Source organism: Pteropus medius, unplaced genomic scaffold (genome assembly GCF_902729225.1).
Source record: "Pteropus medius unplaced genomic scaffold, Ma_sr-lr_union100, whole genome shotgun sequence".
NCBI lineage: Eukaryota > Metazoa > Chordata > Mammalia > Chiroptera > Pteropodidae > Pteropus > Pteropus medius.
In genome coordinates this window covers 38333434-38347302 of record NW_024354875.1, presented here as the reverse complement: position 1 = coordinate 38347302, position 13869 = coordinate 38333434, and the positions used below count along the sequence as shown (strand labels likewise).

The 13869-nt window shown below is 39.9% G+C and overlaps 1 protein-coding gene across 2 annotated transcripts in view; it reads left to right on the top strand.

Annotated features, from left to right (window-relative positions):
- Positions 1-6439: 6439 nt before the first annotated feature.
- The window catches only part of CWC22 (CWC22 spliceosome associated protein), a 49076-nt gene continuing 41646 nt past the window's right edge, over positions 6440-13869 (top strand). Inside the window, exon 1 of one of the 2 annotated variants that reach the window (XM_039855236.1) lies at positions 6440-6522. The gene's annotated coding sequence lies outside the window, so the exon portion shown is untranslated. Of the gene's footprint in view, positions 6523-6627; positions 6685-13869 lie in introns of those variants that run through there. The other variant, XM_039855237.1, reaches the window with a different exon arrangement.

The following is a 13869-nucleotide window of genomic DNA, read 5'->3' as shown; positions in this document are numbered from 1 at the left end:
GCAGTGACAAATTTCCAGGGCCTTCCCTTAAAATCCACAATCTCTGAAATTTTTATATGAATTTAACCTAGGGAAGGCTCTGATCTGACACTTCTTCCCATGCAATTCTTATAACAGTGGCAAGGTAATTAAGAAACACGCAGTATACCAAACAAATCTTTTTCTAGTATCTCTCTAGTTTTAGTATCTATTGTGGAAAATATAGAAATGCATCCTTCAGATGTTCAGATCCCTTTTCAAGAAAGGACTTGAACTCTAGCTATTAACTCTTTCAGGATGGCCTCAGCTTTTGATCCTGCAATAATCAAGCAAGACATGCTACTAGGGCCTAGACTTTTACTCACAATGTAAGAACTTTCTCGTAAGTAATCTTCATTCTGGACCTCTCTGTTGGGCTTTCAGAGACTCTGTCAGATCTGCATTGTGGTCTGTTGATTCTTTCTGCTCAATCTTGTTTCCTGCCTTTTCCTTTAACAGGTGTTATTCCCCCGTAAACTTTTTATACTACTGTCTTCATCTCAGTGTTCACTTCTCAAAGGACCCAACTGACAGAGTGGTACCAGGAATGACCCAAAAAAGCAAGTAATAGGTTGGGATTTTGAAACTTTATCCCTCACTGCTTGAGTGGCAAAGAAGAGCCCATCCCAGGTAGTATATGGGACACAATTAGTCCTTGGCACAATATAGTAGTGCGATTGCTAAAACTTTTCACTGGCAGAGAGTGCTGGAACATAATACTAGATAGGGAGTTTGTTGACTTTGGGGCATTCTCTTAGAAAATAGGCTGAAACACTCTGGAAAGGATCTAAGGGGGTGGGGCAAATTCCTTGCTAGGGTGACTCCTAGATACCAAGAGAGTAATGGCTCATGCTAGGGGAAATTAAATGCCTGAATTGCTATAGCAGATCATGGAGAAAGGAAATAAAAGGCCCAGGAAAATGGACATGCTAGAGTAAATATATTATGTAAGGCCAGAAAACCTACCAGACAATTATTTTCCATAGAAGGCCTCTGAGGACCTATCATTCACCAAGGCCACCAGGAATGTGCAAGTAAAAAGGTCACCAGCATGGCAAAGATGCCCAGTGCTGGCTCCCCTTTACGGGTAGGGTTGACTATAGAAGAGGCTGCCTCAAAACTTAGCTCATTAGTAGCAGTGAGGATGATGGGGCCCTGAAGCAATAGAAGCTTAGGCAACACTAAAGCCTCTGAAGCTAGGGGATCACAATTATAATGACCAGAATGTCAGAGTAGCAGCCAAGAGGGAGTTTAAACATGGTTAATAGAATATGGTGCCACTAGGAGCAAAATATATAAGAAGCCAATGAGAGTGTTGCTTAAAATACATAATTAAAAGAAAAAATGGATAAACAGGAGGCTAAAGGGGGTTGCCACAATAAAAAGTTACAATCTCTTGCCCAGTTCCTAGACCTGTACCAGTTTTCAAACCATTGACTGAAGACTTAGCTGAATCTCAGGAAGAAGCACTCTGCAAACATCATGTCAAATATATACTGTAATGCTTTCTCTGGCCCTTGCCCACTTGCACTTATGTAAATGACCGTACACTGAGGAAAGGAGAATAACCACATTTTGAGGACTATTAAATATAGGGTCAGAGTTGACAGTAATACCTGAAAACTAAAACAACATCATGGATCTCCTATTGGAATGGAAGCACAAAAAGGCCAGGTAATAAATGGAGTTATAGCCAGAGTCTGGCTCACAATGGGTTCACCAGGTTCAGAGATGGACTCAGGGGTCCCAAGTGTATAATTCAGATTGACATACTTCACAGTTGCAATAATTTCCATATATTGTCTTTTGCCTGTAGACTAAGAACTAGCATAATGAAGAAGGCCAAGTAGAAGTCTTTGAAATTGCTTCTCCTGGCCAAGAGAGTAAATCTGAAACAATTATCACAATGCCATAGGAATGGTGGAAATCAATGAAACCTTGAAATATATACAGGATGCAGGAACAACAGTTCCCATCACATCTCAATTTCAAACCAGATGAATTAGCAGAATGATTGTAAACTATCACAAGTTCAACCAAGTAGTCGCCCCAAATGCAGCGCCATGCCATGCATAGTACCATTGCTAAAGCAGGATAGCCTCAGGTACATGTCATGTAGCCATTTATTTATAGAGTGCATTCTTTTCTATCCCAATCAAAAAAGACAATTAAAAATAGTTGCTTTCTACATGAAATAAACAAACAACAATGTGCATCGACACTTTAGCTCCAGGGCTGTTAACACTATGTGTTTCTCTCATATGATCCAAAGAGATCTGAATCATCTGGAAATCCTACAGAGTATCATATTGATCCACTATATCAATGACATTATGCTGATCAAACAGGTTGAGCAAGAGGTAGCTAGCTTGTTGGAGGTTATTAAGCCTACAAAGAATCAGGAACCTGCCCCTGCATTAATGGTTTTAAGGGCCCAGTGTTCAGGGCAGGGCTAGAACATCCTCTTCAAAGTAAAAGCCAAATTGCTGCATCTTGCATCGCTTATAAGAAAGGAGAAAGCACAGTGCTTAGGAGGCTGCTTTGGGTTCTGTAAGCAACATGCTCTACACCTCGGAACATTTTCCTGGCCCATACACCGGGTGACATAAAAAGTTGCTACTTTTACAACCTGGCAAAGGAAAGAGCACGGCAGCAGGTCTGAACAGTGATGTAAGCGCCTTGACATCTGGGCTATAGAATCTGGCAGATTCTATGATGTTAGAGTTGTTAGTTTCAGAAAAAGATGCAGTACGGAGATTATGGAAATCTTAAGAAAATCCCGATTATGGTCCCTGGGGTTCTGGGCAAAGCTGCATGTCTTTTAAAAATTAGCTGTTGGCATGCTACTGGTAAAGAAAGAATGCTTGATCATGAAACACTAGTGACACAAAATGAAATGTGTCTTGTTGAACCCATCATGTCATAAGTTCTGGAGGACCTAGGTGCAATTCATCATAAGATGAAAGTATTACATTTGGGATGAAGCACAAAGATCAGAGGGCACAATCTATATGAGCAGGCAGCTCAGGCCTTGATGTCACCACTACAGTTGCACCAATACCCCTCTCTCAGCTCACACTGATGGCCATGTAGGGTAGGAGTGCTGTCTAGACAACAAACTGAAGGAATTAAAAATGGCCAAGCTTAGTTTGCAGATGAGTTGGCTACGTATGTGGATGAAAGTTGAAACCAGACAACAGATTGACAGATAGCCTTACTCAGAAGTATCCTTGAAAACAGAGGAGACTGACTATCTTCCTAATGGGCAGAGCTTCAGGTGGTGCATTTGGTCATCTACTTTGTGTAGAAGGAAAAGTAGCCTGATGTTAGAACATAAATAGGCTAACGGGCCTATTAAATATCCTGGCTGGCTGGTCAGAGGTCTGAAAAGAGATTTAAAAGATTGCAGACAAGAAGGTCTAAGGGAAGTTATAGGTAATGTGGATATACTACATGTTGGTATGAAAAGTGGGCAAACAATGTGAAGATTTTTTTATCATATATCAATGTCCACCAGAAAGTGTACATTATGTAAGAAGAACTAAACAACCAAGTGGACAAAATTACTCAGCTGGTTGATGTTAGCCTATCTTTGCTAGTGGCCATGGCACAATGAACGCTTGAATTACTGACAAAAATGGAGTTTAAGCATAGGTCCATCAGCACTGAGCCCACTGATGGCAGCTGACCTATCTACTGCCTCATCTGAAAGTTCAGCCTGACGGCAAGACACACCAATACTGAGCTCCTGATATGTCATTATTCCTTGAGGAGCTCAAGGAGTCGTCTGGTGGCAAGTTAACTACAGTGGGACCTTTCTTTCCTGAAATGGGCAGCAGTTCCATCTCATGGAAATGGATTACTTATTTGGGGTATGCATTTGCATTTCTTACCTACCAATCTTCATCCACCACCACTATCTGGGGACTTACAAAATGCCTGATCCACAGACATATAATATAATATAGCATCCAATTAGGGAAACCACTTCACAGCAAAGGTGGCTGCAGGAGGGTACCTGTGACCACAGGTTCCACTGGTTGTATCACAGTTTCCACTGGCATAATAGAGCACTGGAATGGCCTGCTACAGGTGAAGTTCAAGCACCTGCTAAGATATAATACTCAGCAAGAATGAGGTGCTGGTCCCTAGGATGCAGCAGATCTTGAGATGGCTCAGAGTCCCTAATAGTAACAATCCTTGGGGCCAGGAAACAAGGGATTAAAACAGGAATAGCCCAATTTACTATCAATCTTAATGACCTACTAGGGGACATAGTGTCTCCCATTCCTGCAACTCTGAGCTTTGTGAATTAGAGGTCCTACCCCCCAAAGGTCCTAGTTCCCATTCTTGCTAGGAGACATAGCAAGACTCCCATCGAACTAAGCTTCATCTGCTGCATAGGCACTTTGGTCTTCTTAAGTTCAGGGACAAGTAGGCAAGAAGAGGAGTTAATGTCTTAGCAGGAGAAGTTAACCCTGATCAGCAGGAGGAGGTAGGCTTGATGTTACACAATGTGGGCAAGTAAGTATATGTGTTAGTACTCAGGTGATCCACTTGGGCACCTCTTAGTACTTCCTTGGCCAATCGTAACTGTAAATGGACAAGTGCGGCAACACTTGCCTGAGAAAGAGATTATTACCAGGGGCTCAAATTTCTCAGGAATTAGGGTTTTCACACCACCTGTTTAATCATTAAGACTGGCAGAGGTGTTAGTTGAGTGAGAGAAATTTAGAATGGATAGTAAAAAAGAGAGGCAATGAGTTCAGTTGTGGCTCAAGACCAGCTGCAAAGATGGGCACTGCAGTTTGTCCACTAACTTCTCTTCTCGTTTCTCTTCAGGAAGAGAGGCTCACTGGAACCCTGGAGGAACTGTTCCCTGATTGTGTAGAGAGAATGGATCTACATAGTGCAAGGGGTGGACTGTGACACACAGATGTGCGTGCTGCTGATACTTCAAGAAAACACTTTTAGCATAGCTGTGAGGAGTGTCCTAAAGTGACAACCTTCAGCTGTTAACACTTTCAAGACCAACTCCGGCTTTGAGTTGAGGCCATACTCTTCTTGGGTTGGCTCCAGCCAATGACTGAGCAAGACTGTATTACAAGGGCCTCCTACTTTATCCCAGTGTGGGACTCTTACCTCTGTCCCATCCGGTTTCCTCCCTATTCCTTATACCTTTTTTACATTCTTAACTCTCACTGTTTGCTTTCTGAAGGACCCAAATGACAAACCTCACCTTTTCCAGCTCCATCAAGCTCCCTAGGTTCAACTCGAACTTTCCTATTTCTACTGATAATTGTAGTGGTGGCACTGGCTTTTTTCAGATATGCACACAAATGTTTACCAGATTCATCTCCTGTATCCTCTATTGGTACAAATGAAATCAATTCACTTAAATATTTCAGGAGACCAAAATGCACTATAGCTGAATATCTTAAATATGAAAAAAGGGTAGATAATACTATATAGCAGAAATTATCTCAAAAGCATCAAGTGTATTAACTAATTCAATTCTTAAAACTATTCTGTGGGGGTGGATACTACTATTACTTCTATCTAACACATAAGGAAATGGGCGCAACAGTGTGAAATAACTTGCTCCAAGGTCAATCGTCCATAAGCGTATCAATAAATTCATGACTTAAACATAAGAAGTCGGTCTCGAGTGTCTTTTTCCGTAGGCATTATATTCTTCTGCTTCTAGTTAAGGGTTAGTAGCATAATAAAACTGTAATAGAGAAGTGTCTGGAGAAACAGGCCTGGTTTACACAAGATTGGGGAACATGAAGAAACAGTTGTTTTAGGGAAAGTTGGATCCCATAAAAGTAAGAAGTAGGCGAAATTTTAGGTTTTCCTACTATTGAAAAGTAAAGCTTAAGAAAACGCGGTATTTTTGTTTTGTTTTGTTTTGTTTTACCTCTGATCTTTGTACAGACCGCTATTTCCAAGTCGTCCAGGCAATCTTCTCCTCGATGTCTCGCCAGTCTGTACCTTAACCTAAAATAGAAGCATTATCTTCTCTACAGAATTAGCTTCTCATTGTTTCACTCTGGTTATGGTCCAATACTCTCCTATTCAGTTAGGCTTGAAATCTTGGAATTTAGTAGGCACTTAATACTTGGTAATAGTTTTGCTTGTAATCGGTTCTTGGTCTAATTATCGTAAAATCTGAAAAAGGTGTCTACTCTTTTTAAGGTTTTCACGTGAAATGAACACTATGGTCTACTTTTTGCATCTGCAAAGAAATAGTTTTAAAATAGGTTTTGCTACACCTTATAGACATTACTAGGTTTTCGGAGAGCTTCCTGAATATACTCTCTGTGCTTATCCAGCACTACAATTCCCGACATACACTGCGGCCTTATTAGCCTAAACTACAATCGCTTTGCGTCACTTCCACCTTCACAGGCGGTGGATGCTGGACTTCGTAGTTTTTATCAAGTTCTTTTGTCGCCGTTTTAGGAAGGAGAAAGCGTGGCCGGATCGACTTCTCTGAATTTGGTATTACAATATGTTTTTTTTTAAAATAAGTTAACAGGATAACATATCAAAGCCAATGTTGCACAAGGTTTTTATGTATTTCACGTAACTCCTTCCTATTGCCAGGGGCGGGAAAGGGAAGTGACGTGCTTCCGGTGTAATGGCGGCGCGGTGGAGCTCCAGGTAATTACCCAACTCCGTAGACTCGCCGCAGGCAGCGAACCAGTGAGGGTGGTGGGTTGTCGGACCCGGTGGGAAGTGAAGGGGACCCAGAAGCGGGTGCGGGCTCGCGGGTTCGGCCGTAGTCGGCGCCAGGGTGGGCGCGACTCTCTTCCCGCCGCGCGTCGGCCCGCGAGGTTGGAGTGTGAATGCCGGTCGGGCGGAGGAGTCTGAGCGGATGGGGAAGGGGCGGCTGGGAACTCCATGCCCGCCTGCGCGGACCGACCTAGCTTCCTAGTGAGGTTCCTCATACTGTCTACACAGTGTCTTTGTTGCTGAAATCCAGAACCGTTGGTGGTTCTCCTTTCTTGTGCAGTGTGCTCGGCCCAGGATCACGTAGACCCTCTCGAGTCGTTTGGGCTTCCCAAAGCCCCTTAGTGCCTGGACCCCGAGGCCATGGGAGTGGGATTAATGAACTGTAGTTAGTTGACAAATAGAAGATCTACTCCTGTACCTCTTTCCGGCGTAATTTCTCTGTGACTGCTTCTTTAAAATTTCATTAGTCGTTTCTTTTTCACACATTTCCCATAAATAATGTTTACTCTTGGGCACTCTGATCTTCAGTATATGTTGCTCTTCCTCTGTCATTCTTTATCCTTCCACAAAGTGATCTACCTCTAATAAGGTGATAACTCCCAAACTTAGGTCTCCAGTCTCCACCCCTCTATTGAGCTCAGGATCCTACAGTACGCTTGCATGTACTGGTAATATAATAGTTAATTTCACTGAGTCTTATTGCAATAGCGCTTTACCTATTTTCACCTCATCCTTACAGTTCTTTGAGATTAATGGAGAGGGGAAAAAATGGAGTAAGGCTATTCCTGTTGCAAAATTAAGTGATTGAAAACTGCGGTAAGAGTTTCTTTTGCATTTTTAGGTGTCTACAGACTGGAAAGAGATAAACAAGCAAACGTAGGCTTCAGTTTACCTCCTCAACTGTATTTAGATTTGTTTTATAGGATTGTCTGTGAACTCCGGAGTTAACCTAAATTAATATCCTACTGTGGAAAAACAGATTTAGAATTGGTATTAAAAGTGTGATTTTGATCAAAAAAAGTGTTGATACAGACAGCATCTGTAGGAGGAGGAGACCTACTTGTGTTGATCCTGGGGGATGGAACAGTAAGCCAAAGATTTCAGTCTTCCGCACATTATTAGGTCAGTCACTTGGGGCAGATTTCCTAATGTCTTAAGTCTCAGCATCCTCATCTGAAAAATGTGGATAATCATAGTACCTGTCTCTGGATTGTTTTGAAAATGAAGAAAAATAATGCATATAAAGCACTGTGCTGGCATACAGTGTTAGCTATTATTGTTACTACTACAGTATAGTTGATTCATTCTCTATGTGCCTTAGTTCTTTTTCTTTGATTCTAAATGTTGCCCTTCCACCTTTATTGTGCCCATGCCACATGCCACTTTTATGGAGCCTTTCTCACCTCATTTGGCTGGGGCTCTGGGACTTAAGAATCCAAGAACCTTGATCTAGTACTCTGGCCCAGTGATTCTGAAAATGGGGTTTCTTGAATCCACAGCATGTCCATGGAACTTATTAGCAATGTAAATTATTGGGCTTTATCCCAGTCCTGTTGAATCAGAAACTGGGGAATAGGGGACCGTCAAACCATCCACATCATTCTCATGCCAGTTAGTTTGAGAGCCACTTTTCTAGTCCATACCCTATGGATCTGTTATGGTTCACCCTAAACTCCATCACCCAAATCAGATTTGTTGCCTTCCTTGCTTCAAAGTATTTGATCTATGGCCAGTCAATATTTCCCTGTTGCTATGCCATCACGTCCTTCTGCACTTTAGATAGTTTAGCTCCAATTGCTTCTGGAATTCTGACACGAAGACTAGTTACTTAACCATCTTTCCTAAACCTTCTTAGCTCTATCAGTTTTCCCTGCTGCTGGATTGTTAGAGGTTAACTCAACTCTGTGGTGATTGTTTATTTCCAAGTGATCTACAGTGCTCATTGTATCTGAGACCACCTAAGAGAGTACATGATGACACATTGTGTATTTATAATGCCTATGCCTTAATTTGAACATTATTTTCTGTTTATTGCCCACATGTATTTAGACTGAATTTTGTACTACTTAATGTATCCTTAACTAGCTGTAAGTCATGGCTAACCTAGAGCTAGTTTAAGAATTAGTTATTGGTAATATAGCTGATCTCACTGAAGATTTTGAGGGCTTCCTTGTTGTATTTCTCTCCTTTTCTATTTTAGTCTGAGAATCCTAGCATGGGAAGATGATGGAACAAAAGGACTTTGGCATATTAATTTCAGCAAACTTCCAGGCTTATTAAACTTATAGCCTAAATATTTTATCTTAGTATATGCATGTCACAAGTGGACATTGGAAGAGACATTTCAATGCCTACAATAAAGTGCAAACTTTCAAAGCATTCTCTTCAAAAATAAAATCAGGAGAGGAAGCAATGGATTAAAGCAAGCTTTTGCTATTTGTAGCCAAGCTAATAAGTCTTTCCCAGCGAACAGATAACCAAAAAGATGGTATGGGCTGCCTTGGCCTGAGGACATATGGAATCCTGAGGTTATAGAATAGGTTAGCTAATGAGAAGGGGAGACCTGGTGGAGATTCACATTTAACTTGACTTTATGCCTAACTCACGAATCGATCAGGCTAGGCAGAGTTCACTTCCACCTGAAAAGTTACCTTGCGAATCCTTCCCTGAATTATCTTTTTTATCAGGACAATGGATGACAGGAACTTCTAATGGAATGTTGTACTATGTGACTAGGGGCTACTTCATAAATTTCTGTGGAGGCCACCACTTCCAAGTTTTCTTTAAAACTTAGAATGTGGTTTACTAAATGACTAATTAATTAGAAAGTCCACTTTCAAAGCTGTACTGTGAGCATTGGCAGTACATATCCAGCCCATATACTTAACTGAGCAAGCTGAGGAACAAATACTCTGAGAGGGAGAACAAAGTGGTATGAATGAAGGCATACAGCACACTCAATAATTAGACTTGTTTTTATAAGTCGAAGTAACCACCTCGAGGGTCCAGTTTCCTCTTGCAATGTCGTCAAAGGAACTGGCTATTTTTTTTTTTTTCATCTCAATAGGGAGGTTTTTTCAAGCTACTCATCGAGTTAACATGGATGAAGACAGGATGGCACCTGATAGTGCTATCTTGATGCAGTTGATGATAGATAGCTCAGGGGTTCCTAGAAGTAGAGGTTAATAGGTGAGACAAGGCTGCTGTGGTATTACTTGGTAAAGAAGTCAGAATACCATTATAGGGAGTTCTGTGTAGGGAGAAATAGGAATAATCATTAAAAGTCTGCACACCCTCTTTTAAATTTAGTTTTAGACTTGGAACCTAGTAAGTGGCAGGCACTGTCCTAGGTTCTGGATATGTAGCCATGATCAAGAACTTAAGTATTCAGTGTTCTCATACAAGATCTTTCATGCTTTAGCTTCATGAGTCTCATGTTCCCTCTTATTTCAACTCAGTCTTCTATATGCACCCTGTACTCTACTCAAACAACTTGGAATTCCCTAAATTCTTTTATGTCTCTGAGTTTTTACACATGCTGATCTCATTGCTTTAATGCCCTTTCCCCGCTTTTCATGTGGGGAATGACCTTTTTCTCCTTTCCTACTGTCCTTCAAGATTCAGCCTCCAGACCCACTTTTTTCTGTGTGCCCCAGACCCGCTTAGTTGCACTTCCTCTTTTCCAGTAGTATTGTGTTTGTAACATTGCTAAAACACTTAGACTTTTCATCTCTGCCTGGATATAGGAACTTAGATCTCTCAGACTACAGTGTCTTGTTTGCAGCTTAAGGTATACATCACCCCACTGTACATAGACATTGCCTGTAATCCTCTATCCTTTATCATTTCCAAAGAATAGGAGGTAAAGTAAAAAAGTAGAAAAAGACCATGACCATACTGCTCTTTCTGTTAACCTTATTATACTTCTTCATTTTCTTTGTAAATACTCTTGTGAAGCACTTCTTAATATGAGGATCAATTATGGCTCCAGCCTCATCATTTTTTTTTAGTTCCATTTTCCTGTTTGTCCTGCACAAAATTTTTCATTTTTTATTACTTTACCAAAGAGACTCTTTTGCACAAATACAAACGTTATCACAAAATGAATAAGGAAGCATTCAGTGGGTAATTAGAAGCACTAGAGCTATTTCTTTACCATAAGGCATATATTAAGTAAAGTGGTGAGGGTTATGGTATAGGTTTGAAATTTAAAGTTTTGTCTCTTCTTTGGTATCATAAAAATGGGTATTAATGGGTTTTGTCACTAGACTAAAAAAACCCCATAATGATATTTGTTCAATGAACGAGATGCCAGAGTTCATGAAGAAAGGTAAATCCTGTTGCCAAGCAGATGAGCCATGAACCAAGGGGTGTAGGAGGGAAACTAAGACAAGACAGGGTGGGCTTAGCAGGATATAAATACAGGCGATTAAGGGTTTAGTAGTAGAAATGTTCTTTAGAATTTGCTTTTATTCGGTAACTAGAGGGACTGCTACTGAAGAACTCTTTTCTATTATAGGATAATATATGAAGACAGATTGTTGATATAGTGGACATTGAGACAAAATTTCTATTTTAAAAACTTAGGAAATTTGGAAAGTATGGAATAATATTGCATATAGTATTATATTATATGTATTATAATATTATAGTGGAATGTGCTTTTAATTTAAGGCCTGGGTTTCTCTGTGGGCAGTTTTACAGATATTTAAAGGATCTTTTGCGCTGCATGGGTGGAATGCAGTGGAGCCCTACTAGTTAACAGTATATACATATATAATTTATATTTTTAGAGGCAAGTTGTGAAAGTTTTTATAGTCTAGAGATAAAGTAGACCTTCTGAGAAATCTTACTAGAGAAGTCAAAAACAATTTGCCTTCTAAAATGAAAGTTATCTCATGGGATCTTTCCTAATGGATCTTTCCCAATGGATCTTTCCCCCTACCTTCTCCCATATACAATGTCATGGAGAATTGGATGAGGAGCAGATTTGATTCTGTCTCCTATTAACTGGGAAGGTTAATACAATTTGGAGACCGACTGGGAATGAGAAGGAAATTTTCATTTGGCTGGCTTTACAGGTAATACCTTAGGGGAAGAGCTGGTTTGAGGAGAGGAAGAAATGGTAAGTTCCAATTTGGACTTCCCTGGTTCAGAGGGCCTTTGGGACATCCACAGGGAGGTTTCCTGTAGGCATTTAGACATAAGGATTTGGACCTCTGTAGAGTAGATTGGGCTGGAATAGAAGTCATTCTTAAAAATGTTAGTTGAAGGTGTGGGGTACAGATAGTCTTCCAGAGGGAACATGGAGAAAAGATAAGGACTATTGTTCAGTTAACAAGTATGTATTAAGAGCTTTCTGTGTTGAGAATGTGGCAATGAACAAAACAGACAAAAATCCATGAGCAAAGATTAAACTCTACAGGATAGTCAATGTTAGGTGGACAAAGGAAAAGAGACAGAAAAAAAAACAGATGAACTTGGTGTCCCTGTAAGTTGAGAAGCAAGAACTTTAAGAAGGGGGTTTGCAGTACCAAATGCTAGAGCAGTGTCAGATAAATGAGATGGCCCCTGGAATTAGCAACAAAGAGGTCATTCTGTAACCTAGATAAGTACTTTGGAGTAGTGGGAATGGAAAACCAAATTTTGGGAGGTAAGAGAAGTTAATGGGAGGTTAAGAATTGGAGGAATCAAGTGTAGATTCATCTATCCAAAAAAAAAGTTGGCTTCTTAAAGAGAGGAACTAGAAGGAAAGAGGAAAAAGAGAATTTGCCCCATAAGTGTTATAATTTACATTTAAATGAATCAGTAAAGAAGTTCAACATGTAGAATTTTTCTTTAAAACCAACTCAATTGGAAATCAGTACTATAAATCGAAAAATAGCTGATACTTTGAAACAAACAAAAATTGACAAATTCCTGTCCTCATAGAACCTATATTCTGGTGAAAAGGAGCATATTAGAGGATCTTCCTATGTACCAACAAAAGAATTTTTAAAATTGAAGTAGCACATCCAAATGATCATATCAATAGCTTTAATTTCTGAGGTTACTTAATTGCAGACCAATATGGACTGGCTACATAGTGTAGGAAATGAATGAAGAATAATAGCTCTTCAGTTTATAATGAGTAATTTTTAGCATTGCTATCACTAGGTTATTGGTATCACTGAGTTCATTAAAAATATAAAAATTTTTAGATTTTATCATTTTTTAACTCATTTGAAATTGTCTTAAGATGTCTCCAAATTGGTGCTGTCTCCCCTACACAGTCAGAAATCAAAGGCTTTTATATTGCGTTTATACCTCATCACTTACAATCTTTATCACTTACAATCAGTGCTATCTGCACAGCTTCCAACACTGTACTTGAACATAGGAGTCTTCAGTCATTCAAATGGTTATGAATGAAACCATACTAGTATACAATGACCAGGAAGCAAATGACAGGGGGTACAAGTCTGCAATTCTTTATTTGTAATTCTTGGAGTCAGAACTGTTTTGACATTTGGAATTTTTCAGATTTGGGGGAAGAAATACATTGCAGAAACATTAAACCCCCCTTTTGGGGTTCTGGGCAACCTCTTCTAGTTAAACACCTTAGTATTTCTGCAATGTATCACATGAAGAGTCACGTGAAATCTCAAGTTGGTGCATGGCAAGTTTTGCTGCCAAATGAGTTTACCACGAGCTTAAAAAAATATTTGTATTTTCAAATTTCAGAATTGAAGATAAGAGTTGTCACCTTGTACTTGGTGACTTTTCCTGAAAGGGACAGGAGTATGTTGGCCTCTTTATGTCCTTGAAATTGTGAACTATGTTGAAATCAAATTACATCATTTTTCTTTATGTGGAATATCACGGGGCAAATTTCTAACTGATATGTATATATCAAAAAAAGCAAAAAAAAAAGTTAAAGTGATTTTTCTACACTAAGGGGATTTCCTTCAGTAAAGATAGGAAGAAGCCATAGCACTCTTGGTCATTAATGCTCCAGAACTGTGGCCAGTCTGCTACTCTTATCTGTTCTCTGTGAAGGAGAATCACTATTTGGAAGGGGTGGGGACTTAGGTCCTATTTGGGCATTTTCTTGAAGATCTCTCCCCCACCTCT